Source organism: Pseudophryne corroboree, chromosome 9 (genome assembly GCF_028390025.1).
Source record: "Pseudophryne corroboree isolate aPseCor3 chromosome 9, aPseCor3.hap2, whole genome shotgun sequence".
In the NCBI taxonomy this organism is placed as follows: Eukaryota; Metazoa; Chordata; class Amphibia; order Anura; family Myobatrachidae; genus Pseudophryne; species Pseudophryne corroboree.
In genome coordinates this window covers 434,034,069-434,055,773 of record NC_086452.1, presented here as the reverse complement: position 1 = coordinate 434,055,773, position 21,705 = coordinate 434,034,069, and the positions used below count along the sequence as shown (strand labels likewise).

General features: G+C 44.6%; 1 long non-coding RNA gene across 3 annotated transcripts in view; it reads right to left on the bottom strand.

The window, feature by feature from the left end:
- Nucleotides 1–2,846: 2,846 nt before the first annotated feature.
- Nucleotides 2,847–21,705, bottom strand: part of LOC134957113 (uncharacterized) — a 721,811-nt gene continuing 702,952 nt past the window's right edge. For all 3 annotated transcript variants that reach the window (XR_010186471.1, XR_010186470.1, XR_010186472.1), the window contains one exon: nucleotides 2,847–2,979. This is a non-coding gene — a long non-coding RNA (uncharacterized LOC134957113). The remainder of the gene's footprint in view (nucleotides 2,980–21,705) is intronic.

Sequence of the window (21,705 nt, the reverse complement as noted above, 5' to 3'; positions counted from 1 at the left end):
GTAAAGACCCGAGGTGCCGTGGACAATCCAAACGGCAGCGTCTGAAACTGATAGTGACAGTTTTGTACGACGAACCTGAGGTACCCCTGGTGTGAGGGGTAAATTGGGACGTGGAGATACGCATCCTTGATGTCCAAGGATACCATAAAGTCCCCTTCTTCCAGGTTCGCTATCACCGCTCTGAGTGACTCCATCTTGAACTTGAACTTTTTTATGTACAGGTTCAGGGATTTCAGATTTAGAATAGGTCTTACCGAGCCGTCCGGCTTCGGTACCACAAATAGAGTGGAATAATACCCCTTTCCCTGTTGTAAAAGGGGTACTTTGACTATCACCTGCTGAGAGTACAGCTTGTGAATGGCTTCCAAGACCGTCACCCTGTCGGAGGGGGACGTTGGTAAAGCAGACTTCAGGAAACGGCGAGGTGGAGACGTCTCTAGTTCTAACCTGTACCCCTGAGATATTATCTGCAGGATCCAGGGATCTACCTGCGAGTGAGCCCACTGCGCGCTGAAATTCTTGAGACGACCCCCCACCGCCCCCGAGTCCGCTTGAGAAGCCCCAGCGTCATGCTGAGGCTTTTGTAGAAGCGGGGGAGGGCTTCTGTTCCTGGGAAGGAGCTGCCTGTTGCTGTCTCTTCCCCTTTCCTCTGCCTCGTGGCAGATATGAATATCCCTTTGCTCTCTTGTTTTTAAAGGAACGAAAGGGCTGCGGTTGAAAAGTCGGTGTCTTTTTCTGTTGGGGAGTGACTTGAGGTAAAAAGGTGGATTTCCCGGCTGTAGCCGTGGCCACCAAATCCGATAGACCGACTCCAAATAACTCCTCCCCTTTATACGGCAAAACTTCCATATGGCGTTTTGAGTCCGCATCGCCTGACCACTGTCGCGTCCATAAACTTCTTCTGGCCGAAATGGACATAGCACTTACCCGTGATGCCAGCGTGCAGATATCCCTCTGTGCATCACGCATATAAAGAAATGCATCCTTTATTTGCTCCAAAGACAGTAAAACATTGTCCCTATCCAGGGTATCAATATTTTCAATCAGGGACTCTGACCAAGCTACTCCAGCACTGCACATCCAGGCTGTCGCTATAGCTGGTCGTAGTATAACACCTGTATGTGTGTATATACTTTTTTGGATATTTTCCATCCTCCTATCTGCTGGATCTTTAAGTGCGGCCGTCTCAGGAGAGGGTAACGCCACTTGTTTTGATAAGCGTGTGAGCGCCTTGTCCACCCTAGGAGGTGTTTCCCAGCGCGCCCTAACCTCTGGCGGGAAAGGGTATAAAGCCAATAACTTCTTTGAAATTAGCATTTTTTTTTTATCGGGGGCAACCCACGCTTCATCACACACCTCATTTAATTCTTCTGATTCAGGAAAAACTATAGGTAGTTTTTTCACACCCCACATAATACCCTGTTTAGTGGTACCTGTAGTATCAGCTATATGTAACGCCTCCTTCATTGCCAAAATCATATAACGTGTGGCCCTACTGGAAAATACGGTTGATTCGTCACCGTCACCACTGGAATCAGTGCCTGTGTCTGGGTCTGTGTCGACCGACTGAGGCAAAGGGCGTTTTACAGCCCCTGACTGTGTTTGAGGCGCCTGGACAGGCACTAATTGATTGTCCGGCCGTCTCATGTCGTCAAACGACTGCTTTAGCGTGTTGACACTATCCCGTAATTCCATAAATAAAGGCATCCATTCTGGTGTCGACCCCCTAGGAGGTGACATCCCCATATTTGGCAATTGCTCCGCCTCCACACCAATATCGTCCTCATACATGTCGACACACGCGTACCGACACACAGCAGACACACAGGGAATGCTCTAAACGAAGACAGGACCCCACTAGCCCTTTGGGGAGACAGAGGGAGAGTCTGCCAGCACACACCAAAAGCGCTATATATGACAGGGATAGCCTTATAATAAGTGCTCCCTATATAGCTGCTTTAAATATATATAATGCCACAATTTTGCCCCCCCTCTCTTGTTTTACCCTGTTTCTGTAGTGCAGTGCAGGGGAGAGACTGGGAGCCTTCCTGACCAGCGGAGCTGTGAGAGGAAAATGGTGCCGTGTGCTGAGGAGATAGGCCCCGCCCCTTCTTCGGCGGGCTCGTCTCCCGCTCTTCAATGGATTCAGGCAGGGGTTAAATATCTCCATATAGCCCCCGGAGGCTATATGTGAGGTATTTTATGCCTAAAAAAGGTTTCTCATTGCTGCCCAGGGCGCCCCCCCCCCAGCGCCCTGCACCCTCAGTGACTGCCGTGTGAAGTGTGCTGGGAGCAATGGCGCACAGCTGCAGTGCTGTGCGCTACCTTAAGAAGACTGAGGAGTCTTCTGCCGCCGATTCTGGACCATCTTCTGTCTTCAGCATCTGCAAGGGGGCCGGCGGCGCGGCTCCGGTGACCCATCCAGGCTGTACCTGTGATCGTCCCTCTGGAGCTTGATGTCCAGTAGCCAAGAAGCCAATCCATCCTGCACGCAGGTGAGTTGACTCCTTCTCCCCTAAGTCCCTCGCTGCAGTGATCCTGTTGCCAGCAGGAATCACTGTAAAATAAAAAACCTAGCTAAACTTTTTCTAAGCAGCTCTTTAGGAGAGCCACCTAGATTGCACCCTTCTCGGCCGGGCACAAAAACCTAACTGAGGCTTGGAGGAGGGTCATAGGGGGAGGAGCCAGTACACACCACATGGTTAAAAGCTTTACTTTTTGTGCCCTGTCTCCTGCGGAGCCGCTATTCCCCATGGTCCTTTCAGGAACCCCAGCATCCACTAGGACGATAGAGAAATCTTTATATCCTCAAGCACCACTTCATTGGTCTAAAGCCTCTACCTGGTAGCTTTGGTTTTCAAGACGCAGGAAACCCCTTTGGTCTGTTTAATGGCTGCTTCTTCTGCGATCACAGCACCATGCTATCCACGACAGTCCGTTACCATGACCAGTAGCAGGAGGAGTCCATCAGCATCAACACTGTATAATAAAAGACATAAAACAGTATAAGAGGCACGTATATATAGAGTTGAGTTCAAGAATGTAAAAAAAAAACCTGTGTATATCCTAATAGCAACCCCTAATCGGCATCCGGATATCCACGCTGGAATCCTGACACCCAACCACTGTTAAATAATGGTCAGCAAACTCTGGTGCATCTTAATGCAAAAGCACCCATGTCTTACCTTTCCAACAAACATCAATAAAAATTGTCCGTAAAAGGGGAAGCAATACAGGTAGGCTATTCAATGTTTGGAGAGAGACAAAGTACCAACCAATTAGCCCTCATTGTTTTACGTCCCCCCCAAAAAAAAAAAAAATTAATGCGAAAACACACAGGATCTGCAAAAATCCGGGGAGATGTGTTTTTGCGGCCACGATCGGGAATGAAAATTCATGCTTACCACGGATTTGGTCGATGAGTGACAGTTTTGTGGTCAATTTTTTTAATCAATGGAACCTTCTTTTAATTGTCAGCCGTAAAATGTCAATTTATTTGAATAAAGAAAGAATATTTACTATAAATGGAGTCTCCACTTTTATTAATAGTTCTATTTTTCCTGCCTTCACTGCACATTTTATAGAGGGCTGTAATATAACTAAAGAGCTTTTCTCCTTATTTGTTTTCAGATAATACTTTTGTTTGCAATACAAAACTCCTTACAGTAAACACGTATAAATCTAACACGTTCCTTCATGTCAAAAAGTTCCCCATAAGGACCCCGCCCTTCTCTTCCACGTACACAAACAACAATGCATTGTTCCCAAGACCTTCTGACTGCTCCTGTTCTCCAGATCATAAACTCAACAAACATGCTAATCTATAATGCAGGATACAGAGAACACTAATCGCTCTCAGTATCACACAGCTCCAATAGCTTAGAAAGACGCCCACCGGTAAGGAGGAACAGGCCAGCAGGCCTGCTTACCTGAGCAGTACAGGCCACCTGGGATGGGGGTGACTAGTAGCCTCCACCGGAGCATCCAATCCCACCTTGAAGACCAGCGTAATAATGCCTGCACATCCAGAAAAAGCTCCTGGGAAGCTGACCTGTCAATCATCTACTGAAGTCAAGACATTATGACTGACAGCTTGATTATAAAAAGGTTCTGCGTCAACTGCGTCTTTGTACAGCTATATTTAGATAGGTGGATAGACAGAGGGACAGATCAATGGTAGGCATAAAGCTAATCGCGCACATGCCATGCTACAGCAGGACAAGAAATCTGCTTCTCCACCTACAGTGGGGCTACAAAAACAGCATGCCGCCTGCTGCAACCTGTGGTCATAGGATGCATTCTTTTATTTTAAAGCTACGTAAATCATAACGGGATACATATAATATCCGAGCACATGGGAAGCTGGCGGTCATATGACCAATACCGGCAACCCTAAGCAGAGAATCCCGACAGTGGTCAGGTAAGGAATCTAAACCTAACCCTTCCATGTCTGCAGCCTAACCCTCCCCGGAGATGCCTAACCCCCCCCCCCCCCCACAGCCTAACCCTAACCCTTCCCCCGCAGCCTAACCCTAACCAACCCCCCCACAGACTAACCCTAACCCTCTCTGCCCCACAGCCTAACCCTAACCCTCCCCCCGCAGCCTAAACCTTAGACCCCCCCCCCCTTCGGCTTACCCAGGAGAAGTCCCGGTAGAGCCCGATCGGGATTCCGGCATTTGGGATCCAGACGCCAGCATTTGGATCCATGTCAAGAAGCCGGCGTTGGCATTCCAGGCAGTATCGGGATTCCGGTGTCGGCATTCCGACTGCAGGGATGCCGAACGCCAGTATCCTGAACGGATCCCATCATAACATATCTTCTAATGTACTTTTTCTTGGCGTCCAGCATCTTCATTTACCATACCCATCGAGTCACACCAATCTCTCCATTACTTTGATTGGCTACTGCATCTCCAATCGATAACATAGTCACTTGTTAGTATTACCTGCACTATTTTGCCAGTTTAAACTAAATGTTCCTGGCATTGGGCGAGGGGGGCAGTATATGAAAACTGTACAGAATCTATTTCCTGGGCACCAGCTTATGCCATCACCACACACTCTCTTCCATACTTACAGGTCTATTCATAAAGCAGTGGGCAACTTCTCCACTGGCTCACTTCTCCACTCTTTTCACTGCTTCATGAATAGATCCCTGTATATCAAACGGTCACCTTATTAGACAGACCATCCCATTTAAGTGTACATTTGCACAGGACCCAATCAGCAGTTAGCGTTTGTCTAGGTTTAGGTGGCCAATAAAAATGAAGTGTCTGGTTTATTGGCCCAATAAATTTTGATTCTAGTAGAAGAATATATGAATGTCACAGGACATGTGATGATCATTTCCATAGGTTAAGAAGATTGCTGTTGATGAGTTGCCCCTTTTAGTGCCTGCAAGATACCATATACAAAAAAATGTTCCATACCACAAGGCAACGAAAGTCAGTGCTAAATGCTGCGGCCTCCTTACTCAGCAGATCCCAATCGTAAGTCAGCATTGATGAGAGCAGATGACACAAGCTATTTTTAGTGGAGATCCACCACCACAATGGTAAATGTTGGTGTTAGCATAGATCGCTATCCCTGTGCTGTACTTTCCACACTATGCTCAGAGGGAAGGTCATCAAGAGGAAGCAGTTTGCTATAAACTAGAAGCAACCAAGCACATATTGTGTTCCTGTGGATGGGCCTTATGGGTTCCAATATATAGGGCAACTGTGTCTAGGTCAACAGCCAATAAATACAGACGGGTCCACAGTTATCTTGAGTAGTTTTCTGTGCCTAGTCACAACATGATTTATTAGCATAAACCCTTCATCTATTGTTCTCAGCTGCAATACAATACAGAGAACAATAGAGAAGGGGATTAAGTCATTACAGCAGGGGATTAAGTCCGACTGGCCAGTCTCAGTTAATCCTATTAAAGGTCAAGATAAATGTGGACCCATCTGTAGGTTGACTCCATATGGTCGACATGCATCAAGTTGACAGGTAAAATGTAGACAGTGCTTAAGGACGATAGGTAGAAACAGGTTGACATGACAATTGCCGATGCAAGTTATGAGGGTATTTTTTATGTTTTCCCAACTTTTGCTTGATATATGATCACATGGACTACGATTGGGAATAGTAACCTGTGACGAGCGCATCGGTAGCAGAGAGACACTTTGACCGAAGCATGGTGAGTAAAGTGAGCCCGCAAATGTAAGAAAAACAAAACTTTTGTCAACCTTTTTTGTGTAGACTATTGCTGTATCGACCTTTTGACCCTGTCAACCTTACCCCACTGCCTACCTTTTACCTGTTGACCTTTTGACCCTGTGAACGGTATGGGATCGACCTAATGACTGTCTTGGCCTAATAGCTGCATGCATGGGCACAAAGAGTCGGGGAGGGGGGATTCTCTTGGCGGTCTTTGCTGCGTGCTTAAAAAAAAAAAAAAAAGAACACAATAATTTTCTCATAATTAGCCTGCTAGGTGGCACGGTGTTTTTTGGAAGGTAGATTATTTTAATAAGAATAAAAGCTCAACCTGCACCCAAATGCATGACAAATATCTTGACAATTTTTACAAAAAAAAAAGTTATTCTAACTTGCTTATGCCCATTTTTTATTTTATTTTTTTACTAAACATTTCTAACATACTGAAAATAAATACTACATAAATATAGTCATCAGCTCATAAGACGGGTTTGGCGCTCCACACCAATCCTCTGCAATTTTCTTTGTGATTTACCATTTATGTTTAATCTCTCCAAACTCAGAAATGTTTAAATATTTGTTATTTTTGTTCTGAAAAAAAAAAAAAAAAAAAACCCAACATAAATCATAAAAGAAATATTTAAACAGAAAAAAAAAAGGTCATCTTTTTGAAACATGATACTGGATCAAAAAGGTAAATCCAAAAACCTTTGGCGCTGGCTACAACGTATCAACAACTCTCTTTTTTTCCGTGGCTTATGTGTGACTGTTTAGCTAACAGAAGTAGCAGCCTCTTGTCTTGTTCCAGCTGTCTGCTGGTAGTTAGGGTCTGTCCCGAAATCGTTTCCTAATAGCAGTCAAACTTCTCAAATTATAGAAATAGTCTGTATGTCATCTGGTAAAAATGCATGGCTAATTCTCACCAAAAAGCTGGAGAGCACAAATGAATAGGGGTAGAATGATCTTTGGGTGAAAACAAATGTTTTAGGGCTCATTCACACCGATTCTCCATGGTATCATACGTCTGACTGCAAAACAAACACAGTCGTATAACTACAAGTGAGTGGTGCCATGCCAATCCATTCCATTTTACATGCATCATTGAAGAACCCAACACACCCTATTACTCATGCATTAATGCATGCCATCCCATCAGTACAAATGGTTGTGGGGCTGATGCATAAATAAAATTAATAAAAAAAATTTAAAAATAAAAGTACCCAAACAAAAATACCCACAAAACTGGGACGGCCCGAAGTGACGGTCACGTGACCACCAGTACCTGAAAGACGCGCTGGAGATGCTGCAGCCATTACGACCAGGTAAGTGACCCTCCCCAGGGACCTTAGGCCCACATTCTATCATGTTGACATGTCTCTGTGTATACGTGATGCATCCTGGCCATGTAGATATTCTCAAGTCGGCGCCTGACTGTCGACCTAACCCATACTGGAAAAAGCATGAAAAGCACAATACAAATTGGCCACCAAAACACGTCTAGAGTGTATGTTTGGTTTGTATGCATTTTCTCAGCGCAATAATGTACAGCACATGAAACATAATGCACGTGCAGTCACCAATAGCAATCTGGTGCTAAATACTGACGACGAGTGAAAGTGATTCATTAATTTGAAAGATCGAAGTAAAAACATTTTTAAAAGATTTTTTAAAAAGTGTTAGTACTGCAGATGACCCAGTCTTGGGATATTAAAAGATTTAAAGGGAAATTATTATAAAGGGGATCTGTTGTCCAAAATGTTCTCTATCACTTTGGGCCTAATTTAGACCTGATCGCAGCAGCAAAAGCTTTCTCTAATGGGCAAAACCTTGTGCACTGCAGGTGGGGCAGATGTAACATGTGCAGAGAGAGTTAGATTTGGGTGGGTTATTTTGTTTCTGTGCAGGGTAAATACTGGCTGCTTTATTTTTATACTGCAATTTAGATTTCCGTTTGAACGCACCCCTCCCAAATCTAACTCTCTCTGCACATGTTACATCTGCCCCCCCTGCAGTGCACATGGTTTTGCCCATTAGCGAACAAATTTGCTGCTGTGATCAGGTCTGAATTAGGTCCTATGCCAATTTCACAATGATTGTAAACTGTAGAAATGAGGTGACCAAGCAGATGTAACATTCCTTTTGAGAGTTGAAGTTTACAATCAGTTCGAATTGTACCCTGGGGCCTCAATTTTCCGACTCTGCCACAGACAGTTATATACTGGAATGAGAAGGGTCACGCAGCAGCACAGAGTATATCAGGAAACGAGTGATGTGTTAGTGAGGACAGGGCTGCATGCAGCAGGGCAGTTTACATGATGTGAGGAGGGGAATGGAGGTAGCAGGAAGCCACAGACTGGGAGTTATATAGTGGTAGGAAAGAGGTCCCCAACAGTACAGAGTATATCAGGAGATGAGTGATGTGTCAGTGAGGACAGAGCTGCACATGACGGGGCAGTGACATGATGTGAGGAGGGGGATGGAGGCAGCAGGAAGCCACAGACTGGGAGTTATATAGTGGCAGAAGCAGGGTCACCAGCAGAGAAGAGTTGTGATGTTAGGCCAGGGCCGGTTCTGGGGCTTTGCGCGCCCCGGGCGGCAGTGGGGGGCGTGGCTTCGTGCAGGGGGCGTGGTCATTTACGCCCCCTGTACATACTGAAATGTGCTGCCCGCTGCCGCTGCCCGCTGTGAAGCCCTTCGTGGAGAGGTCCTTTAATGGCGGTGCGCGATGACGTCATCGCGCACCGCACAGCAAAGGTCCTCTCCACGAAGGGAAACTAGACGCGTAGCGTCTAGTTCCCTTCGTGGAGAGGACCTTTGCTGTGCGGTGCGCGATGACGTCATCGCACACCGCACAGTAAAGGACCTCTCTACGAAGGGAAACTCTAGTTTCCCTTCACAGCTGCCAGGGGCAGCGGGGGGCACAGCAGCAGCGGATCTTGCCCTGGTGCGGCGCCCTCCGGATGGCGCCGGCGCCCTCCGGAAGGCGGCGCCCCGGGCAAAAGTCCTGCTTGCCCGTGGCAAGATCCGCTACTGTGTTAGGCTCTGGTAACACTAAAACAGTGTCTGCATGAATCAATATTGCACGTTAAAACATATGGATTTGATATGCATTTACAAAACGTTTGAATTTTTTTTAAATACATCTGTGACACAAAAGGAAAGTCCTATGTCAAAAGTAAATATATACGCTTCTAAACTGTTTCTCATTGCATTTATAGTGTGCTCCCATTAAGGTGAATGTAAAGCTGGCCATACACTTATGCGGATTCTCGGAAGTCACATACGATCACCCTCGAGCCACCCAGGAGCTTCCCGGCAGCACAATCACATATAGGAGGTCATTCCGACCCGATCGCACGCTGCGCTTCGTCGCAGCAGTGCGATTGGGTTGGAACTGCGCATGCGTTGCGGCCGCATTGCGCAGGCACGTTGTTGCCCAGAGCCGCCACTAGCAGAGAAAGCAGTCACAGCGGCGACCGCAAGAAGATTGACAGGAGGAAGGCGTTCCGGGGTGTCAACTCACTGTTTTCTGGGAGTGGTTTGGCGAACGCAGGTGTATCCAGGCATTTGGAGGGCGGATGTCTGACGTCAATTCCGGGACCTGCATCGCTGTATTCATCGCACAAAACTTTTTTGGGCATAGCAGGGCTGCACAAGCGATCGCAGCCCTGTTATGCAGAAATACACTCCCCCATAGGCGGCGTCAAGTTGATCACACGAGCAGCAAAAAGTTGCAGCTTGCTATCAACTCAGAATGATCCCCATAATACGTTGTATGCAGTCCTTTTGCATACGATGTATCGCATGTGACCCCTGCCAAGGTTGCCGGAACGATATATCTATAGTGCAGTACTTCCGATCTAGGGTCTCCGATCCGATGCTCACGGGACTGCGCATCGGATCGGAGGTAAAACACATGCGATTTGCCAGTTTTCATCTGATTTATAGGGCCGACACGTCGGAATCGGATGAAATCGGGCAAAATCGCACTACTGGATGGGCACCTTAAGTTTTCAGTTGCATTGACAAGCATCATACGCAGTGAAATTGATCACAAAGTTTTAGGACAATGCACTGCAGTGTAATGCGCGCTAGACATACGTAAATATGCAAAGATGGGCGGTCTAATGGGTGTGATAGGAAATGCCAGCGGTCGGGATGCCGGCAGTCACATGACCGACCACGGCATCCTGACATTTAGAATGCCCACAGGGGACGGCATAATTAATTTCCCCCTCCCCTAGCCCGCATTGGGTGGCAGCTAGAACTAAGATAGCGGGGGGTGGGGCTACGGCTAATCACAGGGGTTGGCGGTTAGGGCTAAGACTCGAAGTGGACACACGCTATGGCTGTAACACCCCCCCCCCCCCCCCCTGTAGTGCCTAACCCTAATCCCCCTCCCCCCTCGGCTCTAGCTCTAACTGTTCCCCCAATACTTACTTTCAGGATGTCATTGGTCGGGGGTTCCGGAGCTGGGAATCAAAACCTACACAATTAGGAGTGAACTCGATAGAACTTCTAAGGAAAAGGGAGGGGCTTTCCCTTCCCCCCTCTCCTTATCAGGCGCTCCCTGGTAGAAAGGTAGTTACATTTTCCTCTCTGCTTTTACTACGCTGAATTCTAGTTGTAGTTCACACAGAACTCTCCTGGAACATACGCCCCTGCAGCACTTCACAGGTTCTCCTGCAAGTGAATGCATTATATTAAAAGGGAAACTGCGATAAAAGGGAATACTTTTCTTTCTTTAACATTTTTTTTTCCTTTTTGTCGGGTTTAGGGTTATGCTATCTAAAAGTGCTGTATGTCTATTGTGGGGAAAAGAACGGACATAAAGTTATAAACCGTAGATGCTAATACAGATTAATTGGGGAGCTAACATCATATCGGTACCTAACAAATATGAAATCTTCTTCTTTGTGCATTTATGATTGTTCCAAGGACCTGTATCAATGGGGCCATTTCCACTCAGATGAATTTGCAGGCAGATTTCAGAGTCATTGATACAACTGGATGCTGTCAACATTATCCTGACACATGGTGAATATTGTAAAGTACTGTATTTTCGCAACCGTATTTTTTTTCTTACAAAATGGCCAAAAAAAAAGGAGTTTCTCAATGGAAGAGAAAACCCCATAACAGAAGTGACTAAATAATTTTAGAGGGATTTTCTATCACTGGGGCGGAATGCCCTTGATAGCTGCATAATAAACAGATGATAGACATGCAAGATTAGTACGAGTGCTGACTGTGCGTCACGTATGAGTGACTGGTCACATGACTGCAAAGTCACGGACGCAACTGCCCCGCCAGCAAGTGCCATTCAGGAACTGTGACAGCAGTTGCTGTGTGGCATCAGTGGTGTTAGTAATTATGATGGACAGCTGCTTGTTCCTCTGCATGATATTGATCAGGACTGGACTAATCTATCTAAACGTAGGATCAATAAATATGATCATTAAAAAGAATAAAAAGGGACACGTCAGCAAATATGCTGTAGATGTCCCACTACCTAAAATAATTAACACGCCAGTCCCGATTACACCCTCCTGTCTCACTATGGGGGAGATGCACCAAAACTTCTAAAGAGGACAAATGGTGACATTGCCCATAGGAAAACTGATTCTAACTACCATTTATCTAGCACATTCTATAAATGATAGGTCGAATCTGATTGGTTGCTACCGGCAACTTCACCACTTGTTCTCTTTAAAAGGGTTGATAACTCAATGTGGCCCAGTATCACTGTAGATCCGCAACAACCCTCCAGCTGTTGTAGAACTACACATCTCAGCATGCCCCGCTACAGTTCCGCTATTAGGGTCAGCTACAACTGTGGCCGTGCATGCTGGGATCTGTAGTTCCCAACCAGCTGGAGGGCCGCATGATGAGCACCCCTTACATAATACATATTACACACATACTGTATATTACTGTATTATCACACTATGGGCCAGATGTACTAAGCTTGAAAAGTGATAAATATCACTGTGATAAAGTACCAGCCAATCAGCTCCTAACTGTCATTTTTCAAACACAGCCTGTGACATGGCAGTTAGGAGCTGATTGGCTGGTACTTTATCACAGTGATATTTATCACTTTTCAGGCTTAGTACATCTCCCCCAGTAATACTTACTGTAACAACGGAGACTACTGTAACAACTACAGTGTAGCATGCAGGGAGATTAGGGAGACGCAGAGAGGCAGCAGCTGGGGCCCTTTATTCCACCGTTTGCCCAAACACAGTATCAGAGTTTGTCTACAGAAGAGCTAGTTACAAAGTAGAAGCAGATCATTCAGATGCTTTATTGGCCAAATAGATGGAAGATTTTATTAGACCGGCCCTTATTTTGTAATGGAGTGACTTTGTGACCCACTGCTTGTCTCATTCCCGGCTATTAATCAAACGGCTAAGAGCTCATTTTCCTTTAAAATGCTAAAATACTGCTGTAACGGCGCCAAGATAATGGAAAATGCTTCAGCGATTGTATAATTTCGTACAATGCTGTATCTTTATAGGAACAATGGCCAGGATGCCAAGGTATTAGAAACCTGGAAGTTTGCTGTATTGAAAAGTCAAATGTAAATGTTTCTCTAGGATCTGTGGCTGGCCACAACGGGCCGCTCTGTTTGTTGGCCTCCAGGAGTTGGATCAAATAAATACAGAGAGCTTACTAAGATTAACGCGACAATAACGTTTAGCAACAAACAGCCAGAAAAGGGAGTCTTAATATGAGCATGTGGGGAGGGATCTGTTTAGACAAAGTTACACTGCATTAATCACAGAGGATCACCTCTGGTTCTGCGCTTAACCCCTTCACTGCCATGCAATACTACAATAGGATGTCCCACACTCTGGAAGTTAGTTGTTACTACCGTACAGCTCTAAGCATCAGACTGACCCTTGGAACATACTGGGGGGGGAGGGGGGGGCAGATTCACTTAGCCGCAAACTGGGTTGCGTGACTTTTGAATGCGGGTGAAGCCTGTAACTGCGATTTTCTGTAATTAGAATTCCTCGTTAAGGTAACCTGTGTTTCAATGAGAATGAATGCAGATTTTAGATCGCGCCTTCGGAGTAGGGCAAAAATAGGGATAATCCTTATTTTATTGTAAACATGTCAGTACACACATAGGGGTCAGGTCAGAAGTGCGCTTGCGCCGGCGCCACAGTGTGCAGGGTGTCCCTCCGCATGTCAGTGTGGATGATCGTGGCTGTGCTAAATTTAGCACATCTGCAATCAGGTCTGAATCCCCCCCCCACAGTGCAGTACTCCTGATAATAATGTATGTAGAGGTTTTTAAATAATAAATTACGGGCAATAAATATACACACAAGTGTTCATGTAAATTTCTCAACAAAGTAGAAAAATGGGTAAAATGATGTGGCACGTGTATGTAAAGGTGTAAATAATGTGGGTATGTATGTTGAGTTAAATAATGTGGGACATATATGTAGACATATAAAGGATGTAAATGACACTGTACATATATGTACATGTAAAAATGATGTGGAGCATGTATGTAGATGTGTAAATAGTGTGGGACATGTATGTAGACATGTAAATGATCTGGGACATGTATGTAGAGTTGTAAATGGTGTGGGACATGTATGTAGAGGTACAGTATAATTAATGTAGGACATGTTTACAGAGGTGTAAATGATGTGGGACATGTATGTAGATGTGTAAATGATGTGGGACATGTATGTAGAGGTGTAAATGATGTGGGACATGTATGTAGAGGTGTAAATGATGTGGGACATGTATGTAGAGGTGTAAATGATGTGGGACATGTATGCAGAGGTGTAAATGATGTGGGACATGTATGCAGATGTGTAAATGATGTGGGACATGTATGCAGAGGTGTAAATGATGTGGGACATGTATGCAGATGTGTAAATGATGTGGGACATGTATGCAGAGGTGTAAATGATGTGGGACATGTATGTAGAGGTGTAAATGATGTGGGACATGTATGCAGATGTGTAAATGATGTGTGACATGTATGCAGATGTGTAAATGATGTGGGACATGTATGCAGATGTGTAAATGATGTGGGACATGTATGCAGATGTGTAAATGATGTGGGACATGTATGCAGAGGTGTAAATGATGTGGGACATGTATGCAGATGTGTAAATGATGTGGGACATGTATGCAGATGTGTAAATGATGTGGGACATGTATGCAGATGTGTAAATGATGTGGGACATGTATGCAGATGTGTAAATGATGTGGGACATGTATGCAGAGGTGTAAATGATGTGGGACATGCAGTGTCGGACTGGGGCATAAAGGGCCCACCGGGGAAATGCAGTGGTAGGGGCCCATGTTTAGGGGTGTGGTCAGTCTCCAGAGGGGGTGTGGTCAGCCACCACATTGGTTTGCCTAAGCATTAGAGAATGAATGGTCTGGGCCCCTTGATAAATATATATAGTAAATACTGCTAGTGCATGCATGATAACGTACCAGATTAAAAACAGCAATGCACTGTAGAAAATACACCATAGTTATGTGCAGTATAAGGTAACATATGTATCATTTAATTGCACAGTCTGGGACCTGATCCCTAAAGGAGGAGGTGGGGCCCACCGGTGGTTTCCCCTGTGGGCCAGTCCAACTCTGTGGACATGTATGTAGATGTGTAAATGATGTGGGACATGTATGTAGAGGTGTAAATGATGTGTACATATATGTAGATGTGTAAATGATATGGGGCATGTATGTAGAGGTGTAACTGATGTGGGACATGTATGTAGATGTGTAAATGATGTGGGACATGTATGTAGATGTGTAAATGATATTGGTCATGTCAGTAGAGGTGTAAATGATGTGGGACATGTATGTAGATGTGTAAATGATATTGGTCATGTCAGTAGAGGTGTAAATGATGTGGGACATGTATGTAGAGGTGTAAATGATGTGGGACATGTATACAGATGTGTAAATGATGTGGGACATGTATGTAGATGTGTAAATGATATGGGGCATGTATGTAGAGGTGTAACTGATGTGGGGCATGTATGTAGATGTGTAAATGATATGGGGCATGTATGTAGAGGTGTAACTGATGTGGGGCATGTATGTAGAGGTGTAAATGATATGGGGCATGTATGTAGAGGTGTAACTGATGTGGGGCATGTATGTAGAGGTGTAAATGATATGGGGCATGTATGTAGAGGTGTAACTGATGTGGGGCATGTATGTAGATGTGTAAATGATATGGGGCATGTATGTAGAGGTGTAACTGATGTGGGGCATGTATGTAGAGGTGTAACTGATGTGGGACATGTATGCAGATGTGTAAATGATGTGGGACATGTATGCAGATGTGTAAATGATAAGGGACATGTATGTAGAGGTGTAAGTGATGTGAAACATGTCTATTGACTTTGATGTATTGATTGGAAAGGGCTTTTTAAACTTGCAGATGGGAGTTACAAGTGGATTCTTTCCAATGTTGTATAAAGTTGTGAATAAACACTTTAAAGTGTCACTATAATGAATTTTATGTCCTCCAAAATACTCTGTAGACACTTTATTTGCTGAAATACACTTGCAGACTATTATTTATCCATCATTTATAGTAAAGTTGCAAAAATAAACCATGTGACAACATTTTACAGTCACCAATACATTGCGGTTTCAAATTGAATTGTGCGATTATCAGGACTGTGCTTGATGAAAAAAATCACGTAAAGTGCCTGCTACACTAAGATGGAACGTCACACTATGGAACACGCGGCTAATTGAATCTGCTCTGGTGTTCTAGTTCTGTAGGCGTGAGAGACGCAAGACGACTGTGGTTGGATTAATCGGCAGATAATCTCTGCCGGCTGGAATACTTGATAATAAGACTTGTCTGTAGGTCACAAACATCTACTTCAATACCCAGCAGACTCCCAAAACAATGGGTGACCTCATGGACTCTGGAGAGAATCTGGCAATCTCCCAGAAGTGAGTTGCTAATTCACATCACTGCCCTGTAGAGGGCGGAGTGTTATGACGCAAGTCACATTACAGAGATCACTCCATAGCCAATCAAACGTCTAAGTACTTAATTTCTGGGGGTGTGAAGGATATTACTTTCCTACTTTCTCCCCTGGAGTAAGAATACACACACACCTAATGAAGTGGGTGAGTACTAGAAGACAAAAACCACAACATGTTGCAGTGGGGGTAGCGCCATAGTAACGCAAATGGCGACGTCTCGAATTCTGCACTCGCAGTCTGGGATCTCCTGGAGTGGAAGTTTAATAAGTAACACGAATGCTTCAAATACTGTATATGCAAATGTCTTATCCAAAGCCACAAATTCAAATCATGGTCTCCAGCAAAATCTTGCTTAGGGGGAGATGTATTAAATCTTCTAAAGAGGTTACTATGGGCAACAGCATAACTTGATATATATTTTCCACCGAATAATAAATGACAATGATATCTATGAAGTTATTGGAGCAATAGAACAATATATGAATCTTTGTTACATGGGGTTCTTCTAATCGGAAATACATTGTGCACCAACCCATAGTAAGCACACATTTCATATCATTGTCTGACTAGCGCCACATGGATGGAAGCCAGTTGTTAGTTGCTATGGGTTACGGCACATTGTAATGTATTTTGTTAGTAAATAACTCACTGCCAGCACCAGTGAATGGGGTGAAGGAGGCTTTTTGTGCTACACTCTAGTGACTACTTATATTGAAAGCATGCAAGCCTTTAGATTAATTTGCAGAGTGCCTGGGCACTTGATCCCTGCACAATGAGTACTAAGAAGTCTTAATTAAAAGAGCAGCTCGGACACCAAATAAATTTTACCACCTCCACTTGTGACACGTAGGAAGTGCTGTTTGATGCATAAGACCTCAGAGGGCACAGGGGCAAGGAAAAAGCCAAAGGAAGCCCACCCATGTTGTTCACAAGACCCTGCTTCAAGGGCTACATTTATTTTTTGCAGCTGTCTTGAGGCTCAAGCTGTTAAATATTAATGGCTCTGCCTCTGACTGGGGTCACGCAGGACCCTGAAACTTCTCCTATCTCTACTTTCCAGCACAAAGAAAGTGCGCTCTTGTCTTCTCAAGGTGAAAGATGGAGTGTTTGGCTGTAATTGCAAAAATAAAGTCACCCTTCCTACAGAAATGCGAGATGGGCAGCCAGCTACCTTCACCTTCATGGCTGTACGTAACTTACTACTTGCACGTAGTTAATATATTTCCCCCCCCAAATAAATAATATTCAGGGCCTTTAAAAAAATAAATAAAACAAATTATATAATTCAAGAAAGCGCATTACTATGCATTACAGATAATATCGGCTATAAAATGAGAAGCGCTCTGTTAGGGATTGCATGTGACATGAGGTAAACAACGCGACAAACTAAAGTAAATGCACGTAAATTAAAGTGTACAAATATACTACTTATTGATAGTTACCCACACTGACTGGATAAAAGCCATACCAAAACAGAAGGAACACATGCTAGGTAATATACAAGGCAGAAAGTACTGAAATACACTGAAATGCTTGTTCTGTACATGTTTGGAGTGTCAGCACATACCCAGAATCCTTTGCTCACAAAAACCAAACAAAACACATTACACAAAAGACTGTAAGGAACGCTTTTCAACTAATACAGACATATAAATACTGATACTCTTTAGTGCATGGTTATCGTTATCTTACACAGCTTTCCCATTCAAATGATTAAAAAAATAAACCCTCAGTATGGGTGTACCCAGCTTCGGCCTACAAAGGAGGCCATCATTTTGGGGATCAACAAAATGGTCTGTAACGTTAAGGACCAGTGACATCACGAAGGCATGATTCACCGTTATCTAAAGAATCATAGGCGTGCGCACGGGGGGGTGCCTGGTGCTCACAGGCACCCCCTAATATCCGGCACCACCCGCACACAAGCGCACGCCTGTTGCTGCTGCCACCGATTCCTGTCTCAGTCTGACACTTAAAGGAGGAGAGCGCTGCACGCGTCTCTCCTGCCCCTCACTGTGTGTCCCTGTCTCCGGCAGTCAATTACAATGTCTCGGCTGTCAGCCAATCAGAGCTCGCGGACTGGCTCTTGATTGGCTGCCGGCCCGTGAGCTTTGATTGGCTCACAAGCCGGCGCCATATTTCAAATGGCCGCCACAGACAACCAGGGACTCAGTGAAGTGAAGCACAGGAGAGATGCGAGCTGCGCTCTCCTCCCCTCAGCGGCAGAGACGGAAATTGGCGGCACTGGCAACAGTGGAGGGTGAGCACAAATGGGAGCATATATGTATCTGGCGCCACTGGGGGCATATGTATCTGGCACCGCTGGGGGCATTTATGTATCTGGCACCGCTGGGGGCAAGTGTGTATCTGGCACCACTGGGGGCAAGTGTGTATCTGGCACCACTGGGGGCAAGTGTGTATCTGGCACCACTGGGGGCAAGTGTGTATCTGGCACCACTGGGGGCAAGTGTGTATCTGGCACCGCTGGGGGCAAGTGTGTATCTGGCACCGCTGGGGGCATGTGTGTATCTGGCACCGCTGGGGGCATGTGTGTATCTGGCAACGCTGGGGGCATGTGTGTATCTGGCAACGCTGGGGGCATGTGTGTACCTGGCAACGCTGGGGGCATGTGTGTATCTGGCACCACTGGGAGCAAGTGTGTATCTGGCACCGCTGGGGCATGTGTTTATCTGGCACCACTGGGGATACTGAGTAAGGGGCACCGCTGGGGACATATGTTTATATTGCTTTGAGTGCCAATAGGCGGTGCTAGACACGCCCAATAGGCGGTGCTAGATACGCCCGGTAGGTGGTGCTAAACACACCCCTTCTGACGGTGCACCCCCTAATAAAATGTACTGCGCACACCTATGTAAAGAATTCGTACACTGCATCCACTTTAATATAGGTACATACCTTCCAACTATCCTGATTTAGGCTGCATAGTCTCAATTTTAGGGCTTTGTCCATCTGACCTAATCCGGCCAGCTGTTTCCTGTTCACACAGGAAGTTTGGAAGTTATGTCCCATTCGCTGCTGCTGCTCTGCATAAACGGGCAAGCAAAACCTGCCATGGTGTGCTCCATATAACTTAGGGTACAGGACTAGGGTGTGGTCCAGGATGTCTGAAGCCCTGGTCAAATGCATGCAACGCCACCTGCACACTTGTCCTGATGCCACACCAAGCAAAAATTTGGAAGGATTGTATGTACAGTTCATAAAATGGCAGCCTCCACTGTGGGTAAGCGTGTCATTTACCAGGTAGTCCGACATAACTCTCAAAAGACAGATCATTTTGCCCTAATGCATCATTTTTTTCCCCTTCACATCTCATGAGGGCAAAATTTAGTATTTGAATTTCAAATGTGACAAACTAGACAACGTGTAACCGATGTGTAAACATTTTCACTTATGATCCTAACAGAATCAACAAGCGTTCCAGTGTAGACAAGTGTTTAGCAGGAGAGATGTGACCTGATGGTTTCTCTTCTATGTTTACTATATAAAATAAATAAGAGTTGTTTGGGTTTTTTTTTAATGTGAGATGAACTAGTCGCCCATAAAGTGGGATCTTCTGCTTACTGCAGCAAACTGATAAAAGGGGGAGAGTTATCAATGCTTGGAGAGAGATAAAGTGGAGAGAGTTAATGTACCAACCAATCAGCTCCTAACTGCCCTGTTACAAGCTGTGTTTGAAAAATGACAGTTAGGAGCTGATTGGACGGTACTTTATCTCTCTCCACTTCATTTTACTCTAAGTATTGATGCATCTCCCCCCATAAAAGAAATCTAGCTCCTATTAACTTGCACCAATAGGTGAGTGCACAGTAAGGGGTGTTACTCTACCTTAATTACCCATGTTGTACGCAGTCGCAAGCTGAGGATAAACTGAAAAGCCCCCTTAGGGGGCAATTACAAGGTAAGCAATGATGGCGATTGGCCATCGGAACAGTGGGTAAATAATTGTATTGACACATAATAATCTCTCTCTCAATTTACTTCAACAGGGATGCACAGTACAACCAGCAATGTTGCACGCCGTGATCGTACATCATAGCTTATTGAATCTCCCCCCTTAGAGTTCAATTAATATATATATATATATATATATATATATATATATATATATATATATATTTATTAACTTCTGAGGACTATACTCTACTCTAGATGTATTTAAAACAAATACTTTTGGCTGTGTGATATTGCAATTAGTACATAGACAGTCACAGAGGTCATTATACACAACGAGAGTGTGAAGGTTTTCCCCCTCCCCGTAGTGTTAGTCAACTCGGAATTATTACAGAGCCTAAATTCTGCTAGCACTTATCTAACGGTCTATTGAGCCCTCACTAAGTCATGTGAAAGGAAGTCCGATGATAACATTTTCTGCGTCTTCGAGACATTTGATTAAGCAGTTATAAATCTTTCAGTCTGACTTGTCACAAGCAGAGTAAGATTACACCAAAAGCTGTCAAGATTAAGTAAACTTGTCCTGTTCTGTAGCAGGGTCTTACTCAGTCTTGTACCATAGATTAAAGATTTTTTTTTCGATAAAAAAATTGGTTACCAACATGCTCAATGCACAATAAAGAAATAAAAATAGAAAAAGGATATAGGAAAAAAAAAAAAAAAAAAACCCCAAAAACTTTTCAGCCCTAAGTACATGAGGCAATACTTCATCTTCATCGGAGGAGAACAAGTCGGCCCAAGACATCCAATATCTGGTAAACTTTATTTTCTACAGATTAGACAAGAAAAAAAAGTGACGTTTGGGAGTTTGCTCTCGATAGTCTTATACCCGAGAAAAACAAGTGCAGACATAGCTGCCAACTGCCCGTCATCTCTACAGACGCTCTGATGTTGGGGATCCATCCCTGAAAACGGTCTCTGAATCCTGTAATTCTCATTATGCAGTATGAGCCCATACTGCGCCATGTACAAGCTCACAAACTGACGATGCTCGCCCAAACGGTCTAAAATAGTCTTTTGGACTGATCTGGGACTGTTTCCAGCCTAGTAATAGGGTGCGATTATCGCCAGAAAGTATAAAAATATATATATATATTTTTGCCATAATGATAATTCGCATAAGGCAGCAGTAGAATGTCTTCTCCGCTAACAGAACACTGCTTGCGTAAATTGAGTCGCAGACGAAGTTGGGAAAAACATGAACACGTTCAAGAAAGGCGCTATTTTTTTCACCACGGTGACTATCACTGATGGAGATGCATTTGCATCTATTCTTAAGATACGGTTTTACTCTTGGCTCAAGAACCTGGGCAGCCATATTTGTTCCCTACTTTACTGCCTACCTGTACCTCGATAACAAACCCCTCCACGACACTGTTAAACACCATATTGTCTATGGGGGTAATTCCGAGTTGGTCGCTCGGTAAAAATCTTCGCATCGCAGCGATTTTCCGCTTAATGCGCATGCGCAATGTCCGCACTGCGACTGCGCCAAGTAAATTTGCTATGCACTTAGGAATTTTACTCACGGCA